Raw genomic sequence first — 21577 nt, 5'->3', positions numbered from 1 at the left:
CACTAACTATTTAGGAATATACTGGAAATACCAGACTGACCAATACAGGAATAAAATAATTTGCAACATTTCTGATGGAGGACCGTGCCATTGAGATGAAACTAGGTGAATAAATGAATACATGGACTACAGGAATGCCTTATCTGTATATATGTAATGTTCCCTTGAAGGTGCAGCACGATGACTTGCAGAATCCTCCAAGTCTTCACTGCTAAAAAGCTTTTTCCTCTGACTCAGACATTAAAGTCTTCCTCCTGTGCCCTTATTACAGTTAGTCAAATTACTTTGCTCTCCTCTGCCTTTGCTGTTAAGGCAAAGGCAAACAGACCAGTCTGTATGCTTGGATGGCTGTGCCAAAAAGTCATAGCTGCTTTTTGTGTTTTAAAAAGTTATAAGAAATGACTTGGTGTTCTGGTTAAGTCTATGTAAAGTCTATAACAAAGAAATCTTTAATGAGTAAAGGAAAAGTTTCTGTACTGTTGCCAAGTTTAGAATGACCTTTATTACACGAATGTCAATATATCATGTGTGATGTGATGCAGAGCCTGAATCCAGTCTGTTTCACATTTCCTACTGTCCCGTGGTTAGTGTGGTGCTCTGTAACCCTTTGGCTATTGTCATTTCACTCAGACAATACCATCCAAATGTCAATATTAAGTCTTCTGTAGATACAGTTTGCAATCTGATGTAATCACCCTGTTGAGTTACTGCTGTTATCATTACCTGCAAGTTTGAGGTTTAAATTTTTATCAAGCAGCCCCAGGGGATTCTTCCCCAATCTCTATTTTCTGCTGCTTGTGGAGACTCATTTGGCTACAGCTTCTAATTTCCAGCCAGACACAACCTTAGGCTACTGTTTACTTTTTGTGCTCATATAAGAAAATGGAACAATATTATCCTATGAAAACAAAGACGAAGAGGAGATATATAAAAATTAGCACAGCAGCCCTCCCCACCCATTTTGGTTAGTGAGGTTGGTTTGAGTATTGTGAGAAAAGGAATATAAATCATGCTAACTGCACTGAAGCGAGGGCAAAACCCACAGATACTGATATCCACACTGGATATATGTAAGTGACATTTTAGAGGTCAACTTAAATATATCTGCCGGGGACAACTTTAAATGCAGATTCCTGTCTATCACTCTGCATCACCAGGAAGGCATAAGATTGATTCTAAATTCATTCTGCAGCATGAAAGTAACCCCACACATACAGTCAGCCACAAAGAGCGGTTTGTCTGGTCACCAGGAAGCCCCACATCTGCGGGTCAGACTAGCCACCTAGGCTTAAATTGAGCTTTATTTGGTTCAAAGGTAAAAGTTTAGTTGATTACAAGAAGAAGCAGTAAGACTGTGGACCTTGAAGTGATCACATCCACGAACCAAAAATATGTCTAGCTTAGAACCCACTGAAGATTGAAGATCCCTAAACTTTACTGCTTTTAAACAAAGGGCTGAGGGATGATTGGTAGGCACAGACATGAGACAGGAATATAATTTGATTGATATAAACATGGTCCAGAGTTACCTCATCATTTTAGACCTCATATGTAAGCAAAAACATTTTAAATGGAATTTAATTATTTAACAGGGATCCAATAAAGATAAGTCCCTAACAGTCCAAAAACATGCTCATTAGAGTGTGTTAGCCCGATGACTGACTGGTGATGTGGGTGCACCCTGCCTTTCCTTGCACAGTGGCAGCTGGGATAAGCTTCAGGCCACCCCAGGTCAGATCATCAGTTAAGAATGGATATTTCATTATATCCAAAAAATAGCACTGATGACCATCTGGTACACTGAAAACAAAGTTCATATTTTAATAAATAAAAATACTCTTTATGGTTAATCAATTAAAATATTATTTTAATGCAAAATTTGTTTTGATGCAACACACTTACACCAGTCAGTTATTTTTGTTTTTTGTTATACATCTTTGGAAATAAAGATTGCTTTGTTGTAGCCTACCAATATTTGTGCCTACTTGTGCTACAGAAAAGTGGGATTTATCATTAATTTTTGCATAACTATGGAATGCAGGTGTAAGTGTGGCACATCTACAGATACTCCTGTGATATGCAATGAATTAAACTGCTGTGGCTAAAAGTGGTCTAATTTTAGATTAATATATATTCAGAAAAAAATAGGAGTTCAGCACAGCACAAGATTAATGAGATGTAATAGAAGTGGAGGCACAAGAACCTGAGGGGAAAAAGGTGGCAGGTTCTGCAAGATAGGTGGAAGAAACTACCTGCCAAGCACCTTGGGAACCTCTGAGCACCAATTAACAAGGAATAATTTGCACTTTTAGAAAGGGAAAGGATAACTTTACCAAATTTAGAGATTATATATCAGATTCATAAGAAAAAAGTTGAAATAATGGGGTCTTTCTCTTAATGTTTATTAGCCAGCATGGCCCTCGGGGAAAAGAGTTGCCCACAGGTGTGCTGAGGTTGTGCTGGAGCTGTAGCAGCTTTGCAAGACCAAGGAAGGTGTTCAAAAAGGTTTGCATGGAGACAGCCAGGTTGTAAGATTCAGTCCTTTAATAATAAACTTCTAAATGTACGTGAAGCCATTGTGAAGCTGTAGTAAACCCCGACAAAGTCAACTAAAGGCAACAACTTCAACATCACACTGACTCACACTACTATCAAGTGTGCTGCTAATGCTGTCAGCTAGCTAACCACGCTAACGGCACAGAGTGAAGGCCGAGACGAGCCCAGACAGATCCAACAGGAAAATGAACCAATATGGGCTTCAAGTAATTCTCCCGGACAAAGAGAATGACCTTCATCTGAATGCCGTGAGTAAAACAATCCACCTCTGCTGTTTTCAGTTTGGTAATTACATTCTCCGTGTTATATACAACCTCGTGTGTGTTGACTGTTTGCCGCTAAAGTTTTACTTGTAAACACAGCAAAGCACTATTTAAATTGTGTTTTCTCTTATAGTTTACAATCATTCCTCTATAAAAGCAAACCCCCCTACCTGCCTTTATGTATACATTGTACATTTCTTGTCTTTGTGCGGGTTATTTCTTTCATTTTAAAGGTGTAAATGTCTTTCTTGCATAGGTAGAAAGGACTTTATACATTTACAAATATGGTTTGGTTTTGAGATGTTGTATAATGTATTATACAACCACAAATGTCTACAAAGTTATTTTACTAGGTATTTTGTATTCTTGTACAGCACTTTGGTCAACGTACTGTTGTAATTAAATGTGCTATATAAATAAATAAACTAGAACTATAAACTATAGATATATAGCGTTTTCGGGTTTTTCTGTTGACAAATGTAAGTCCGTTTGTTGGCACTTCCTTGTAAACATAACTTTTAAGTGTTTCAGTAGTTGTAGTTTTAGTTGTGCGTTAAATTTTATTCTGAATTTATCAGACATTTTTGATCACATTCACGGTGTTTGTGGTACCCTTCCTCTCCTTGCATGGGTGATGTTATGATTTGTTTTGGGTTCTTTAAAACCTCCAGTCACACATCTTAAAATAAAAATCAAAGTAGATGAGATCACTTCTTGTACAGGACAGGTAACAGATGTTTCAGTTAAAATGTTCTGGTAAGTTCATAATCTTACAGCATTTTGAAACTAGAATTTGTTTATTATGAATATTTCACAAAGTTGTGAAATAAGTGGTAAGAGCCAGGCCCAGCCATTGCACTAGCATGGTTAGTTTTTCTGTCCTACAGCCTTGCCTCTTGTCCTAACAGGGACCTTGTCTGAGAGAGGTAACCCTGCATTTCCCCCCTGGGTTGTTACTGCTTGGTACTGAGATGCCTCATCTATCCTAAGCGACGTCACAGAGTATTAGTCATTAGTATTATACCTCTTTCAAGGCTTCTTGAGGCCCACCTAATGTAAAATGCAGGTGCAGTTTCTGATGCCTTATAAATGGGCAGTTACGTGAACACCTGCTCAGAACCTTGTAGGCTTGTCTGTTAGTTTTCTTGCAATACAGTCCCATTGCAGGATTTTGGGTTACCCTGCTTCCGTGCAGTCAGAGGAACCTTCAGCAAACATGTGTTTATCAGTAGGGTGTCCAGGTCCGTCTCCTAATACTGCATTTCTTGCTTTGCCCTTCCCTGACTCAAGTAACTACTAATGTGGGTCTTGCCTGGGGTTTCACAGCCAGAGAGCTACACAAGGGGCTACCTGCTAGTAGCATGTGCCTCTATATGCGTGTGGCTGGTACAGTAATTTGAAATGGTACACATGGTATTACTCATTAAAAACGACTTAATGTTTTTGGATTTTTTAAAAACAGAAGTTGCAAATTCTTTTAAAGCTCTGTTTTGCTGTTTGCCAGAGTGATGTGTCCCTGCTGACGATAATAAAATGTAGCAATACAAATAAATTTGCTTAACAGGTGTGCTGACTACTGAGAGGATTCATATCCATGAGCACAAACACTTAGACTTTATCATGACTGTTTCACATGTTGCTATGAGAAACGGGGTCAACTGCAGAGTGATATTTTGTGGTGTTAGAACAAACGAGTCAGACAAAACTGCCAACATGGTGCGTTGGGCTTTGTGCTTTTTGCACCTCGTAGTGATGCTGTTTTTTGTTTTTTTTTTCCTATCCAGTTAGCAACACCTAGAGAGCTGTGAACAAAAAAACATACCGTGTTGACGTGTAAATAAAGGTACAAAAAAGAAAAATGCTCACAAATGTGTTCATCTTGCTCTGGGTCTAATGATCACGGTGCCTTTGTCGAGAGGTGTCAGACAGCGTGTGGCAGCAAAGGTGTTAACAAGCGTCATGTGTCACATAATTGTCCACATGTGAATCGGACCCCATAGTAAACTGTTCACATATCAGTGTTGTTGTTTTTAAAACATCAGTTTCTCCTGCTTCCTCTGCGCCTGCTGTCTTCTTCTTTCTAAACTGCTATAGCACAGTTTGTTCGAGGGATGTTCTTGGGGATTGGCTTACCTGTCAATTTAAATTTTGACTAAACCAGCCTCTCAGTTAGCACTATAGAAACTTTTTCTTTTAACTTCTTTGAGCATCTCTACTAAATGTAATTTCATTCTGTCGCCTGACTTCTATTCATGGCTGTCACTGTGTGCATATGTGTGAAGGGGAAAGTGGTGGAACAGAGCATGTGGCGCAGTTGCAGAAGGGAAGGCATTATTAACTGAGTTAATAACACCCCAGTTTCAAGTTTTCCAGCAAGGGTTAATTAGTCTAAAATCTAAAAGATGGACTGGTGGTGAACAACCTCAAACATCTGTACATCCGATGACAGGGAAGCTAGTCCTGGCTAGAGCAAAAACAGCTCTGCTGCTCATTTACAGCACAGCCACGCAGCAAACACAGATGAACACAAGCTTTAACCCCCGTGGCATTTCTGCTGCAGAGATGGAGTAACACTTGAAGAAAAAAACTAGCTGCTGTTGAAATGAAACTCCACAAAAAATAACGCAGTAACATCTCTCACCCAAAGCAGTAAGCTGTAGGGCAAGCACTGCATTATCAAAACAGACAGAGTATTTGGCAGCTATGGGAAACTGTTCATTCAGCGCAGTCTCATAACAAAGAATGAAGTAATGTACAGCCTGACTGATTTACTGGCAGGTCAGTGTTATTGGCTGCTATTACCTATTTGGCAATCTATCAGTATCAGCATTTATAAACGATAATGATTAATGAAAATGAAGGAAAGAAAAGCAGAGATGAGCGAAACACCATACATATGTTGGGTTTTGACATTGCGTAGTTTGTCCACTAGGAGGCTGCACACATGTTAGGAACAGTATAAACAGAAAACACGCGATCTGAACAGAATCAAGCAGAATGTAAACTTAGGATGGGTGAAAATGGGGGGAAAGATCTTATCATGCCAATTTTCTGTATTTATTTCTGTCAAACCTAAAGACTCCTTTTTACGGTTTATTATAAGGTTAATTCTAGTTTGAACCTAAACCATGAACTTTTCCCAAACTTAAGCCAGTAGTTTACCTGCTGCTCTTTGTATGGCTTTTTGACAGACTGTTTTTTGTGTAGCCATTTCCCTTATTGCCGAGTTTAAAAACTAGCGGTTTGGATTTTCATGAAGAAGACGCCATCATGGCTCATTGAGTGACCCACTGACTAGCCAATTGGTAGCATGCAATCTGTTGATGCCACATTTTCAGATTGCCTCAGATTCACTTGTAATCCCGGCCAAGTAGGTACTAAAAAAAGTATCTGGCACCATGTACTACTACCTAATAGAAAACCCTATAAGCTGAGCAGTGCCAAACCCGAGTAGGTACCAGTGGAAGAGGGCAAAGAGAGACAATGACAGAACAGAAACTAGAGAGTGACGAGACCAAATTTAGTAACTTACTAAACAAATTTGAAGTGTAAAAATATGTGACTGGGGTCTGTAGTGCGAGACTCTGATTCAAGAATCAGTACATAGGAGGGATGAAGACTAATGTTCAGGGAGTAAGTGTAACTGTTGTATCTTAGCTAGCATTAAAAAAAGAGTTAATAATTTTATGAGGCCAGTAGACTTCCTTCATAAAATAGTCACAAAAATCCACTGTAAACACCTTGAATGTTTTTGTATACATTATTCAACTCAATCCAGTGTAATGCTTTTGAGCATTAAGGGACCATTCTACTCCTGTTTGGTGTAATAACTCCTCCCTCCCAAACACTGCTCAGATGTCAGGAAGGAAAGGGTTCCTGACAATTTCCCTGACTTCCTGAAACTATGACATGCTCTGACATTGGCATTACTGAATTCAAGTCATGATTTCCTAAGTGTACAGAAGAGACAGCTTGAACTCTTCTGTAAGCAAGTAATATGCAGTCTGCAATGCTAGGATTATGTTTCTGCAGAGCGTCTGCAAATATGTGCATTTTTATTTTAAAACAATATCACTTCTCCCTGAGCTATGATGGCACATGTTTCACTTTTCAGTTGGGGGGAAGGTGAAATCCTGCTCTTGTCCTTACAGCTCAGAGGCAGCTAGTGTAGGAACAGTTGTAATCAAGATATCTGAGAGAAAACCAAAGTGATGTGTAGGTTCTAATAGATTTTTGTCATTGCATTCTGATGTTTCGTGTTATCATAGTATTAATATTGTTTTTGGATAAGTGGGCTCTCTTAGAGTGAGTTTATAATACCCCATTCTTCTGTCAGGAGTATATATGATACAAATAAATTTGCTGTCATTGGAAAAAAATAAAATAGACCACACACCCAAAACGGCAAATTGTGTACTCTTAATATTTACCATGGGCCTATGGAACAGTGTTTAACAGTGTTTTTTATGCTTTTTATTTAGACGTTGACATTATTTTCAAACAAAATCAACTTATGACTCATTTGATTAGTCACTATTAAGACTGGCCTGCACAGAGCTGCAAAAACACTTACAGTTTGACAGCTAGTTTTAGCTTTCGTGTCTGAAAAGAGAAGCCAGTATGGAAGTGCCTTAAGCCAGCATTTATTTGATTGGCTATGATGGGGAAACGTCCGTGCTCCTATAGAGGCCTCTGGGAAAACAGACCTAGCCCTAGCTCAGTAAATGGTTTCCTCATGAGTTTATGGCCTAGGTCTTTCATTTTTTTGTTCATACTTTCATGCATGTAAAATCCCTCTACACAGCTCTCACTTGGTCACTTTATTTAGCTTATTCTGGTCCATCTCTGCTCTCTTTTCTTCAACTTCTGTCTCTTGTTATTGTGAAAGGTAGTCACAGGTTCTGTACAGTTTTAACAGACTGTCATGCTACATGGATAGCTAGCTTTACTCAGCATAATGTCTGTTAAAGAAAGCCAGTTGAGGTTGTCTTTTACACGTTTTGCATAATATATTTAGAACTAAAAGTAAGAAGGCTATATGTTTTAAAGTGGTTTTTGTTTATTTTGCTCCATAGTGTCCACAGTTTGTAACTTTGCTCACTTACAAAGAAATGCACATTCTTTAGTTTTTATCCAAGATACATGGTTCCATCTATACATTATACAGCCCCTAACATCCTCTCTGACAGTTGCACCAATCTCGCTCCAAGAGCTTGCAGACATTTATGAATCTTTAAATTGATGCTATGATTGTTATTCATTATATTAAGGCAACGATTGCAACTGCCTCGCTCATAAATTCAAAAACTCAGGTGAAAAAGTAGTAAAAAATGCACAGGAGGAATCAGGTGAAACAGGACAACCACAATAGCTGCGGGCTGCGTTCATTTCTCTGGAGGTGCACGTCAGGTTAGTCGTAGATTTCCCGCTGAAACACACTCAGGCACGAGCGAGCAAACTTAGAAATTCAGCAGGGGATCAAATGATTACTACCTCCACTGTATAGAAAATTATCAGAAGGCTGTCACCTGCTGACAAACAAACATCTCAAACATAACAAGTGCTTTTTTTTTTTTTTTTTTTTTTTTTTTTTTAAAATACGTACCAAACATGCTTTCAGTACACACACCTATTAGACCGCTTGGGTCACCTGGTAATTCTACATGTTCTAGGGCAGGGATAGGCAACTCCAGGCCTCAAGTGCCGGTGTCCTGCAGGTTTTAGACATCACCTTGTGTCAACACACCTGAATCAAATCATTAGTTCATTCCCAGGCCTCTGGAGAACTTCAAGACATGTTGAGGAGGTAATTTGGCCATTTGAGTCGGCTGTGTTGGATCAAGGACACATCTAAAACCTGCAGGACACTGGCACTCGAGGCCTGGAGTTGCCTACCCCTGTTCTAGGGTTTTTCAAAGTGAGGTGACATAGCATTTATCATCAGTGCACCAATCACAGTCTTTTTAAAAAGCAAAGTAAAGACCTTGTGTTAATTTTTAAGGACGACAAGAACACACCTTGAACCACCTCTTTATGAAATGATGCTTTACGAATAAAATTAGATTAGATGTAACACAAAGGAACAATCAACCCATCATCCAGTTAACGCAAGCGCACCATTTTCAATGACGCTAACAGGCAGGCTTTTGGAGCTGCTTTCATAATATGAATCATAGTTCAGTTAAAGACAAATGACGTCCAAATCAAAAATGATAACCTGTCAAATGAAAAACCACAAAGTAAATTATGAGTTGTGAGACCTTAAATGGGCATAAACCTTTAACATATTGTTTTGTTTTTGTGTTTTGTTCAGTTTATTGCTCTTTTTATAGTTTTAACTTCAAAGTAACTGCACAGCTAAAAGCCTCTTTTCAGATGACACTAAGTTATTAATCCACAACTACTGTAATTAACAAAATACAAGCTTGAATGCTGCAGATTTTTAAAGTGGAAGCTTTTTGAAAGTAAATGAAGGAATGCGTAGAGAACGTCATGGGGGGGAAAAAAAAATTACTCAAGATTTTCAAGAACAACATGACGGATGGAAAAATGATAGAGCTTGACAGAAAAACTCTAAAGGCCTAATTTATTTATTTACATGTGCACACAGACACTTGCATGCAGAAATATATGATACTGTAGAATTGTACTAATTAAAATGTTTCGTAATCTCAGATACTTTAAAGTTAGATTAGTCATAATATAACTTTTTGTGGTGTTTAAATGGTGTTTCTTAGAATTTGCACTCTATAAGCTTGATTAAATCCATATAGCAAATTGGTTTTGTATTCAGTGTATATTTATAATAAAGCCCTGATCATTTTTGTCCTGTTTTAACAATCATGGAGCATGTTCAACCGAAAACAGAGACTGAACTGTAAGCTATATAAAAAGGTTAAAAAACTATTTTGGTAAAGGCTATTGATGGTATTATATAACCATAAATAGTCCTATAAATAAATATGCTGCTCAATTCCTTGATATTTCCAGTTACTTTAAATTAAATTTGTATCTTTATTTTCCAGTGTCGAACATCCAACACAAATCATCATGATTTCTAAATGATAGTGGTCTTTGGTGATAAACGAGTGTGAGTTGAATGCCATCTGATCTTTGTTGATGTCTGTTTATTGTGTCTACAAGGACAGACGGAATTAGGAACAAAAATAACTCAGGACTATAACAGGAAAAGTTACAGTAAAATGTTTAACCAAATTGGTGAGATACACTTTTTTGTATTAAAATAAATGTGATGCCTGTTTTATAAGCATTTACTAAAACGAAAGCAGAAGTTTCTGATTATCCAGTTTCATAAAAATACTCTCTATAAATCACATGCAGTAATCTTATAATCACATTCACCCAAGCAGTTTTGTCAGTAACTGTACTAAAAGGCTCTTTGAAAAGCGACCCTTAGTATTTTAGAAATCACTTGGTGTTTTTGCCTCCTGTAGTTCAAACATAAAGGGTGTGATGTGTTTAAAAACAAATATATATATATATATATATATATATATATATCAGTGGAACAATTTTGTGCATTTTGCTTACCGGGGGACATCATTTGCAAGAATAACCTCAAAGAACAATTGTCATCATTTTGTTTGGATTAATTATCAACTGCTAGCTTCTGTGGCGTATTAGCACCTTCGCTCCACAGCAGAGCCCTTTCTAAAAAATCAAAATGGTCTCTTAGAAAACAACAGCCTTGATGCATTTAGGGTATTGAGTTATATTAGAGCAGAAAGAGAATAATATATTTGCATTTACATATGCCGAGGAGCATTTTGTTGCTGCACCTCTGTCTGTAAGCAACCATCCAGCCAGTCCCCCCCATTTGCCCCCAAAAGCTGGCTGTAGCCTGTCATCTCCAATCAGTCGGCCTGGTTAAGATCTCAGCTTAAATTAGACTCACAGGCCGGCGGCCGCTTGCATTGTTCCTCTGCCTCTTAGGATTAGCTTGGATGGCTAACATGTGTCGTCGTTGTGATTAGCTGTCAGTTTTCCCAAGAATATATAAAGAAATTATTTATTTTGTACACGGTGTCAGTAATCGTTAATGGAGAGCATGTGTCTCTTACAGGGTCGTTGGTTGATTAAGTAGACACTGCTACCAGTAAAACCATGTCTCCCCTGCTTATGTAAAAATTATAGTATTCAGGTTTTCCGGTTCACCATGAACTGAAATTATATTTGTAACCAACAGTGCAAGATTGGCACAGTCACCTTGAAAGACATTCTGCACCAAGAAGTCACATTTAAGCATTCAACATGAAAAGCTGCCATCTAAGAGTTGAGTTTAGCCTTAATCATGACCCCAAATTTCTACTAACTATAGGATAAATTAACATGATAAAACATCTCAACTCATCAATTTAAAGCAATTCAGAGTCTGATCTTATTGTGTTTCTCCAGAAAAGCCATCCTAAATAAGACGTTTACTTTTAGGAAATCTTCACCTTTGGCCACAAAAATTTAATCAAAACACATGGGACATCATCTTTAAATAGAATAATAAATTTACCTGATCGCAGTTCCAAAGAGATGACCCCCGCCTCAGCTGTTAACAAAAGATGAATCAATCGGAATCGAAATAATATATCTTCCTACCACCAAGACGAGACAAAAAGCTGCCAAGCCATTGGCCAAGACGTTGGGTCATGTGGGCGAATCAAAAATGGTGAGGTCACATTTGTAGTGTAACCCGAAAATACTCCCCGATTCAGATGAGTTTCGCAGCAGACCTGTCCATTTCGTCATGGACAAGCGTCCTCTTTTATATGGACAGAAGACACGAGTGGCCCAGATTAGGGTCCCCCTCAGGGTCTGGGGGGAGGTTGGAGGTGGCAAACAATTGCAGTGGGCGCCAGGATATTCTCAGTGACATGTTGGTAAATCCATCGAACATGGATGCTAAATCTTTCTGTCAGCCTATTGCTAAAATCAACTTCTGTACCACATCTCGGATTTTGTGAATTTACCTTTTAATAATGACATAATTGGGGGGAAAAAAAAACGAATAAAAACATTGCGATTGACCTTTAATCTGCATTTAACCAAGTATTTGGTTTGCCTGCATTGTGGGTTGACTTGCACATATTGTTAAACCACACACTAAAGCTGCATTTGCTGTTTGATAAAGTAATTCCCTGCTGCACACACTGTCACTGTATTGCTACAAGCAAAAGAAGGAGCATTAAGAGAGTCTGAAATTGAATGGTTCCAGTTCACTACCCATTTTAGTAGGACTCTGTTGAACTCATAGAATATGTTTTGATTGACCGAGCATTTGCCAATTACTATTCTGGACACTTGCAAACTTTCCTCTTATCTTATTGTTTTCCCATGTTTGTTTTTTATTAATTTCTCCCCATTCTGATAATGCTGTTGTCGTTGTCTGTAAATCATAGATACGTCTGGTGCTGTAAGCATCCCGAGGGGGACCCTGCATGCAAAATAGACAGTGTTCTGTGTAATTTATCCACTATGGTAGAACCATGAGCAAAAAAGTACATTTGGTCTTTCTACTATCTTGTTCATTAACCAGCATCCTCCACGTCCCCATTTTGCCTTTTGGGTTTTTTTTTTTTTTTTTACTACCTCTAAATGGGTCTTGACACTTGTATGCAGAGGCACCACAAAGCAATTGAATACAGTCAAGACAATGAAGCTCTCCTGACCTTGTTTATATATAATGAGTTTTATACATTTTTTTTCTTTCTCTTATTTTAAAAACTTTGTTAAAAGAAATGTCAGATAAGTCTTTCAAGTCAAGTGCAGCAAGGCTACATGGAAGGAGACACTCGCAGCTGGCGATATATGACTTCAGTGTAAACAAATGACCTCACTGGAACACTTGTTAGTTGCACTTTATATGACAGGAAGAGCAGTTTTATAATAAGCAGTATTAAAAGAAAGCCTTGAGCATCTGGTTAACAGGCCAAACCCAAAATACAACATTTCTGGTAGAAAATATTTTTCAGTTTCAATTGTATTATGTTGTGCAGACTCCTGAGGAGTTACAAAGTTATGTTATTTTAGTTACTGCTAAAGTAAATGCATTTTTGTTTGAAAACGCATCTTTTTCTCTCCGTTTTGGCCTTCATCCACACTGAGACGCGTTTTTGGTCAAGGAAAACTGAGTTTTTTGAAAACGCTCTCCAAAGTGGATAAATTTGAAAATGCCGTTTTTGCGTCGCAGTGAGAACTGCAAAAATGGAGGCTTTCAAAAACTATGATGCATTTTAGTCATGTGATGCAGTCATGTGACTAATTCAACTAAGATGGAGGACAGAATTGTACAGCAGTTCTTTTGTTTGCTCTCAATTTTGACAGCCTTATTAAAGATTAATGTCAGTTTGTACATGCTCCAGATAAAACTTTTCCTCAACATTTTGCCACAACGTTTCAAGAGCCGGAAAGTAAATAAACGGCAGACGGAAATGACACAGGTCGAATCGTCTTACGTTTCACGCATTCGTAGTACAGGAACGTGGCGTTTTCCGTGTGGATGAAAACGATAGTGTGGACGCGGAGCGTTTTTAGAAGAAAACACCATCTTTAAATTTATCCGGATTAGTGTAGACGTAGCCTTATTTTACAAACCCACTTTTCTACCCTAGGCTACTTTTGTGCTTACATTTGACTATTGAATATTTGTTATATCACTGTGTCACTACTATTCCACTATAATGTTACCGCTGGGGGCAGTTGATTCACATCTTGCATTAGGTAGTCTGTATATTGCTCATTAAAAAAGTTAGCACAGCAGGAATGAAAAGCGCATTATGGGTAGTTTATGGTGAAGCTTGCAGCTCTGCACACACACAGAACAGACTGTGAAGAGTCGGCAACACAGCAAAGACAGTGATCCCATGTGGAGAGAAAGGAAATGTTTTTAATCCTCAGCCATAAAAGCCAGATGGGGTATTGTTGTCACCCTGAAGTAGGGATGGGTACTGGTATCCGGTGCCATGATGGCACCGGTTCTGACATAAACGGTAGTAACCAGACCGAAAAGCAGCGCACATTTCGGTGCTTTATTTCGGTGCTTTTTTTTTCCTGAGCTGTGATACACTTTAGATTCTAGCCAATCATTTTACGTTTCCGAGGATAGTAGGCGGGTTCTTTTAGAGCAGAGCTACAGATTAAAAATGCCCAAGGAGGACCGGTCAAAGTCTGGCTGTACTTCACAGCAAAATATGCAAACTCAGCAGCCTGCAACAAGTGCTTTAAGCTGATACTGTGCAAAGGAGGTAACACCTCAAATCTGATGAAACACCTGGCGACGCATAGCGTTTTTTTTAAAAAGCCGAGAAATGCGCCGTATTTGATAGCTTGCTGCGAGACCTCACACCGGGCACATCTACTGCGGGTGGGTTGCCAGTTATTGGACCCGGAGCAACATCCCCCAAAAACCCGAAGAGGAGAGTCCTGGCCCCTAGCCCTGCCAGTGTAGCAGAAATGATGACGGATGATGATGCAGCAGCAGCCGTTCTTCTCTGTGTGAGTAGCTTAATGTTGTTCGTGTGTAATTTACGTTGAGTAGGCTAACTACGTTATTACATTAATGCATGTAAGGTGAACTAGCAAACATCATCATAGCTACATGCGGCTGTCTTCTTGTTTGATGGCAGATGCTCCCTTCACCCTGGCCAAAAAGGCTAAAATGACCAAAGAAAAAGTGGAAAACAGTTAAACATGAGAGGTTTTTGGACAAAGTTTGTGTTTTTTTCCATTGATTAAGCACTGCTTCCAGCCAAGAGTGATACCATATATGCCCTATAGCTGCAGAAAAGGCTAACATTGTTATCTTTTTACAAAAAAACAGCTGAACATGAGGTTTTTGGACAAAGTTTGTGTTCTCCATTCTTTAAGCACCGGTTTGAGCACCGGCACCGTTTCAAAAGTACCGGTTTGGCACCGGTATCGGATAAAACCTAAACGATACCCATCCCTACCCTGAAGGGTGGGCGGCATAGACACCAAAGTTTGTAACTCAAGAATGAGGTAACATAGGATTTAGAAAATTCGTATCATTACTGCATCTACTAAAATATCTTTAGTTTGAATCCCAGTGACCAGAAGGTCAGTGGTCACGTTTTCTGAAAATCTTGTGAACGTGGTAACTCTAGAAGGACTTAACCGGGTACTTCCAAATTAATCTGCTAGGAGTCTGAGAGGTACCTGTAGCACTGGAGGGTGCCAGTATTTTTTTTTTTAGAGTTGACAAAACTCGTGATTGTTACTGTAACTGCTTTCAAAACCTGATACCTGCAGCATTCAGAGGTGTGTCTAAAGCAGGGCATGAGGTGCAAGTCATTGTTTCGCAGTTTTGCTCTGGGGGAGGGGCTATAGGACACTTTTGTCAGTCTTAAACCATTTTTTCCCCTAATGATGCTTTAGGTAAAAAAAAAAAAAAAAGTTATATTAACATATTTTGAACCAATACACCATCCCTCATAGCAACCTGCTTCTAACATGGTGTAAGTTGCATGGTCCCCACCCCAAGGACCTCCCAGGTTCAAGCTATTATCTTTCCTAATATGGTGACAGTATCAAACTGAACCTTGACCTTTTCTGAAGAGAATGAAAAGGTCAAATGAGGTAATAGTCACTGTGAGATATATATTGTTTTTCACATGTTCACACAAAACATCCATCTTCACTAGGAACTCTTGTGAAAGCCTGTCAGAAAGGTAGAGTAACAGAAGAGAAGCCACAGTGAGGTCATCTTAATCTTGAGTATATCATTTCCTCTTGCACATTAGATTATTCTTGCTTAACTGCAGGTTAAGCAAAGAACAAGTCCAAGCAAAAAACACTTTCTCCAAATGTTTATCCACCACAGTATTTATTACCAGAGAAAAAATAATTAAACTCTATTAAAAATTAAACAATTTCATTTATTAAATGTAAAATGGGTTTACAATTAAGTAAACTCAACAGGTGGGATATATTTTCAGTAGATAACAAATGACTTGGCATGGTCTGTAATTTCGTTTCCAGTAAAACATTTTTCTTCATGACCGTGAGATGAATTGCAGAAATCAAGCGGTTTAGTTTACAAATTAAAACACGATGATGGATAACACCAGTTCCCGAGGTCAAACTAAAATGACTTCCCACAGAGTTTTTCAGTAAAAATGCCCACAGCATTGTTTGAACACTCACATCCTGCCTACACAAACCAGATATCCATTAAATATTACATCAGGATATATCGAATACTGTATAACAGTTGGGGATGAAAACCTGCTTGGTGGCACTTTTAAACAAGAATAAACAAGAATAAGATGAAACTCTTCGTAATTACCTTGTTTGTTTTTTTTGCTGATTTTTATTTATTTTTTGTTCATTAAAGTACCACAGTCTGATCTTATCTTAATCTAAATCACAAGCACAAACAAGCATAATCAAAATTTATCAAGACATAAGCGAGCAAGCACATATTGCCGGTGCTGGTGGGAGAGAACCTCTTGGATTTATTAACAGCAGCGACTTTGACTATTTCAGTAGCTGCAGATCTGACCTAAACAACATCCAGGATACATTTTGAACTGACTGTTCTTTCTCCCAGAACAGCTTCATCAGATTTATATTCTTAAGTTTAGGTCACTCATCACCTCTCACTTTCTAGCTAACAGTTTATCACCAGTGGAGATTCCAGGCTCCATCATTGAGCGTAATCCTTTTCTCCCACTCGTAGCTGTTTCAGCCTCTTATCTCAGAGTCTCGTTGCTAATAATAATTTAGCCTGTCATTGCTACAAACTGGCAAATCCCACCGTCTGTGGTCACCACATCAGTGCTGGTCTCGTCCCATCTGTCTTGCCTTTTTACATACATAGTGTTTCTCCAAAACAAAAAAGTTTGATCAGCCAAAAAAACCAAACCTCAAAAGCAGTGATTAAAAATTGTTTTACATAATTATTATTAGTGTTATAATTTATCTGTTGTTCTTTTTATTTTGGGAGAGGAGTGGCTTCCTTTGTGGTATTCTGCAACTGTCTGGCCAGTTTAACATATAACCATAATCATGTCTCCTGATGTTCCTTAGGTATGGGTGGATTTCTATTCGGCACTGGAGTCACCTTGCCTGGCCTCAGTGCTCCATTTCTAGACTCTTTAAGTTTTTAATGTGAAAACTTAAAAAATCTAATGTGCAGCAGCACATTCAGCAGCTCTTTCAATAGTCACATGGTTTGATCCACAGATCTTAATGTAATATGTCTAAGTTTGTTGCTATGATCAGTGGAAGTAAGCTAACATAGACGTTCTTGTGCCACGGCGTTCTCGGATATATCACTTAAATAATATTTATCCCTCAAATCTCATACTGCAAGCTGCAGTGTGAGCTTTGCAGCTTGGGTTACTTTAGTATGAAATAAACAAGCGGTGACTCGATTCGTTTGGCTTCACTTCCGCTCAAATCAATCAATGACAACAAATGACAAGTTCCCTAAAGCTATGGCTGAACTTCCTAAGCTCTCCATTCAGAAAGAAATTCTGTGTCCTTCATCCTTCAGCAATTCAAAGGTTACTGATGGCATCTGCTTTTTTGTGTGTGTGTGTGTGTGTGTGTTTGTTATTTTCTTCAGTGTACTAATGACACATTCCTTAACTGATGGCATGTTTGTTTATTGCTCATGGGAATACACTAATGAGCTTTAACTAGCGTTTATTGCTTCTCTCAGGAACGGTATTGATCACTTTCACTGGTTCATAACGGCACATGTTTAGTTTTTTAGTGGGTTTGCATTTTTGCTGTTGCACTTATTAAAAGTCATGCAGTGTTTTTTAATAAGCACTGCATGACTGAAAGCTGCTGTCTAAATAGCTTTCACTTTTATGCTGTCAGGCCATCAGAAGCAGAGGCCTTCTTGTGATACAAAAAAATGTTGCTTTTGGTGTGTGTACAGAGCTTCCCCTGCCTCTTTTCAATATGCATTTTAAAGATATGTTGGCAGCTGCTGCTTGCAGGCAGTGAGTAAATGTTTGAAAAAGACTAACTTTGATAAACATGTCACATTTGGTTTCCCAGTCTGACTACTCTCTGCTGCCTTATATCAAAGGAACTGGCCACAATGACGAAGAAAATGAGAAATATAGTTTTCTCTGGATGCAGTACAGGGTGGCAGTGATTGATGCATATTTAAATATTTGTTTTTATTTCATTACGTTGCTCAGGCATATGCACCCTGGCATCAGAATTTGATCTGGGGAACTGCGTGATAATGGGTGGTCATCAAGAGGATGGCATCCTTTCATTAAAACACATTTTGATGTTCACTCAGATGTGGCCATGGCATGCAGCTGTGAAGCTGTAAATATTCAGGAAAAAGGTGAATGGAAACCGCCTGCACGTGAGCTTTTTGTTTAATTAAAACAGGCCATGACGTAGAGTCTGCAGATATACTCTCTGATATGAAGTCCAAATGAGATGTTTCTGGCTTTAGAGACACAAGTGATTATAAATGCTTGATAAGAAATAGCTATGCTGGTTAGACAACACTCTAAAATCTCAGCCCCTGTCCCGATGCTTCTGCTTGTTATTTAAATTGGCAAAGAATTAAGAGCAGCACACAAATACACAGTATGACTGATGTTCATCACAACACCCATATCCATTGTTTTCCACATAGGCCCACACTGGCAGCGTTTTGATGCACGTCAGCTGTCATGAAAAAGCTGCATTTTTTTTTTCCTGCTCCCAAATTGTCATATCTTGCACTTTTAAATACTTTTGTGTTTGACACACCCAGTCTGAGCTGTGTGCGTCATTTACTGACGCACAAGCTTATTATGTGGGCTGAACTTTAGTCTAATTGGAGTCAAAAGCAGTCTGTAAGCACAAGTAAACAAATCAGTTTATGAACATATTAAATTTAAAATGAAGAGATATTCATTAAAAAGGATGCTAAATCATAAAGTATCACAACCACATCAGTAATATTTGTTCTGTTAACAGATCCCTAGAGAACTACTCTTTCGAAATTTAAATAAATACCCTTTTAATCTGTGAACTAGGCTTATTTCTGACTGAAACTATCGCCCTGTGTTGATCTCTTCAGTAGGAATTTGACTGAATTAAAAGGCTCAGAGTGGGTATGGTTTATCAGCACGTTTCTCCTCTTTTGAACTGAAGACATGCAAAACCTTAGTAGTCCTGTGAAAAAATGTTTTCACACCTATAGTTCCTTTACTCTGGTCAAAATCAGTTGATGAGTTTACAAACTTGTAGGTTTGCCTTCACATAGGAAAAAAAAATCCAAGTGAACTCCAAGAAAACCAGAATGCATCATTACAAACTGTGTGAGAATGTTCAGTCTGCTCATTGGGCAGATGTGTGTGGGGCGGGAGCAACAAAAGTAAGTACAGAAGAAGGTGCTGCGTTCTGGATTATTTGTGAACACAGAGAATTTACATTCATTTCACATAGTTGCTGGCCTGTACTCACTTGTGCAGATCTATAGTACGTTCCTGCATTGAGAATATAAAGCATACGTGGCTACATAATGTTTTTTTTTTTTTTTGTTCTTTTTAGCTCAAACTGATAACATACGCCTGGTAGTTGGTTCGAATCACGCTCACACCATAAACAAAGCGTTTTGGCTGCACCGAGGGGAGAAAAGAAACCAGAGTTTAATTTAAACAGACTAAAGACAGCTATGAAACCCCATCATTTAGTAGTTTGTAGAACCAACTTTGACTTGCTCTTGCTTTGCTTATTTGTTCGTTAATGCACGGCTCAGTCAAGGTCCAGCTACAGCATCTTTATCAGGCTGAGGACTGACTGGGTCGTTTTTGTTTTAGCCATTCTGTGGTACACCAGACAACTCCACCTTGCTCTCGTTTGTCCAAAGGATATTGTTCCAGACATCTTGCAGTTTGTTCAGATGCAACCATGCAGCGATGGTGCCATGTTCTTTTTAGCAGGAAGAGGCTTCCTCTCCTCCACAAGCAATTTAAAAATGAGAATTGTTTTAGAATACAAAAAATTAAGTCAGATTAAATAACACAGAAGAGGTCATTAAGTACAAAGCTAAATAGCATACAATAAAAACTAAAAAGTTCAATGTAATAGAATAAGGTTGCTTCATAAAGTAAAATATTATAGTAAATTAAAAAATATATATATACTAAAGGTAATTCAAATCTCTGATATACTGTTTTCAGTTAAATGTAGTGTAACTGAGTAATTAATTCTGTTTTTGTTTACACTTTAAAGAACGTCCCAGCATTTTTAGAAATGGTGTGTATAACTCGCTGCAAGCCTTAGTGTTTCAGTTTGATGTGCTGCACTTATTGGAATGAATTCTTTCTATCGCTGTTAGTCATGAGATAGCCTTTTTGTTACTCAGCATACCATCAGTTCCAACAGTGATCCTACTGTGCTCCGTATAGTGCTCTTTTTTTGAGACAAGCCTCTAATTATCCTCATTATTGACAAATATTGCAGCAATTATTGAAAGAACAGAACGTAACATGCACATAAAGCCAGTTTTAGTTAGTTTGTTAATGCTTGATCATTAGAGCCACAAAATAACATAAGGTACTGTCTGCATTAGGCAAAGTAGTTGCATTCACAAAAGCTAAACAGCATCTAATGTACTTTATGTTTTTCAATTTTTCCACACAGGATTTTTTTAGTTATGATTCTTACATTGATTACTGTATGAATAGTTTAGCCGGTTCAGTTTAGTTTGTGAAAGAGAAATTGTCTGAACTATATGTATGTGTATTAATACCCTAACGTGTCTTTGTGTATTTATGAATTATGCTATGGTTAGAAATAGCAGTTTTCTTCCCCTACAGAGTTATGAAAAGAATGCCGGTATCTCCTGACTTAGTCCTATCAGTACAGAGCAGTTCTCTGTAGAGGGAGCCGGCTTAGATATTTTTTCTTGAAGCTTTGCTGCCAGTATTAAAGTGTCAAAACACACATACATGTGTATGCAGTGACATGTACAAAAATCTCAAAGGACTTGAATGCAGGCAGGCAGACGGTCAGACAAATATAAAATATATCAGTGAAGGAAAAACCTGAAAGGAATTGCACACATTTATTCCTTTTCCTCCTTGTTGCTTTCAAAACAGCTGAAGGTGGCCATTATCAGTCACAGCAACTATAATATGTGGCCATTACGGTCTGCAGCATTTAGTTGCTGCCTCAGTATTGTTTACATTTGCCACACAATAGCTTTGTATTTTTATATTGACTGTATGTATTGGAAAAGCAGCTGAGAAGGAACAATGAGGGAAATGTTTCAATAACATAACATTCAATAACTCTACCACATGGGTGTTTGAACTGTAAATTTACTTCAGTTATATAGGATTACGTGTAGAAATGCATTGAATAGCTTTAGGAAATAAGCAATCGCCGGAAGCACATCAGGGTAGTTTGTAAGATGAAGTCAAATGCAGGAAGACCAATATCAGCTAATTGGGAATAAGAGGTATTCTGCATCTGTACCATCAAAGTAAATGAATTTGTAGTTATTGTTGATGGGGCTTTGATCCCTGCAGATTTAATTAACTCTACATTGGAGTCATGGTCAGTTTAGGCTAATGTTAGCAGCAGAGACAGTACAAAAGATGCACAAAGTCACCTTGGCTTCACCCACTGGTTTATGAAGTTTTGTCTTTGAAGCCTTGATATGACTGTTTTAAACTGAATGTGATGAGCAAGGGGTGTAACTCCCAGTGCAACTGCAGGCTCAAGTCATTAGCCAGTAAGCATACCCCTGATGATCG

General features: G+C 38.3%; 1 protein-coding gene across 9 annotated transcripts in view; it reads right to left on the bottom strand.

The window, feature by feature from the left end:
• pcbp3 (poly(rC) binding protein 3) overlaps positions 1–21577 on the bottom strand; it is an 81118-nt gene that overhangs the window by 25052 nt on the left and 34489 nt on the right. The window lies entirely within an intron of this gene.

Source organism: Perissodus microlepis, chromosome 16 (assembly GCF_051167445.1).
Source record: "Perissodus microlepis isolate ML-2025 ecotype Zambia chromosome 16, ASM5116744v1, whole genome shotgun sequence".
NCBI lineage: Eukaryota > Metazoa > Chordata > Actinopteri > Cichliformes > Cichlidae > Perissodus > Perissodus microlepis.
This window is presented reverse-complemented; position numbering and strand designations above follow the sequence as displayed.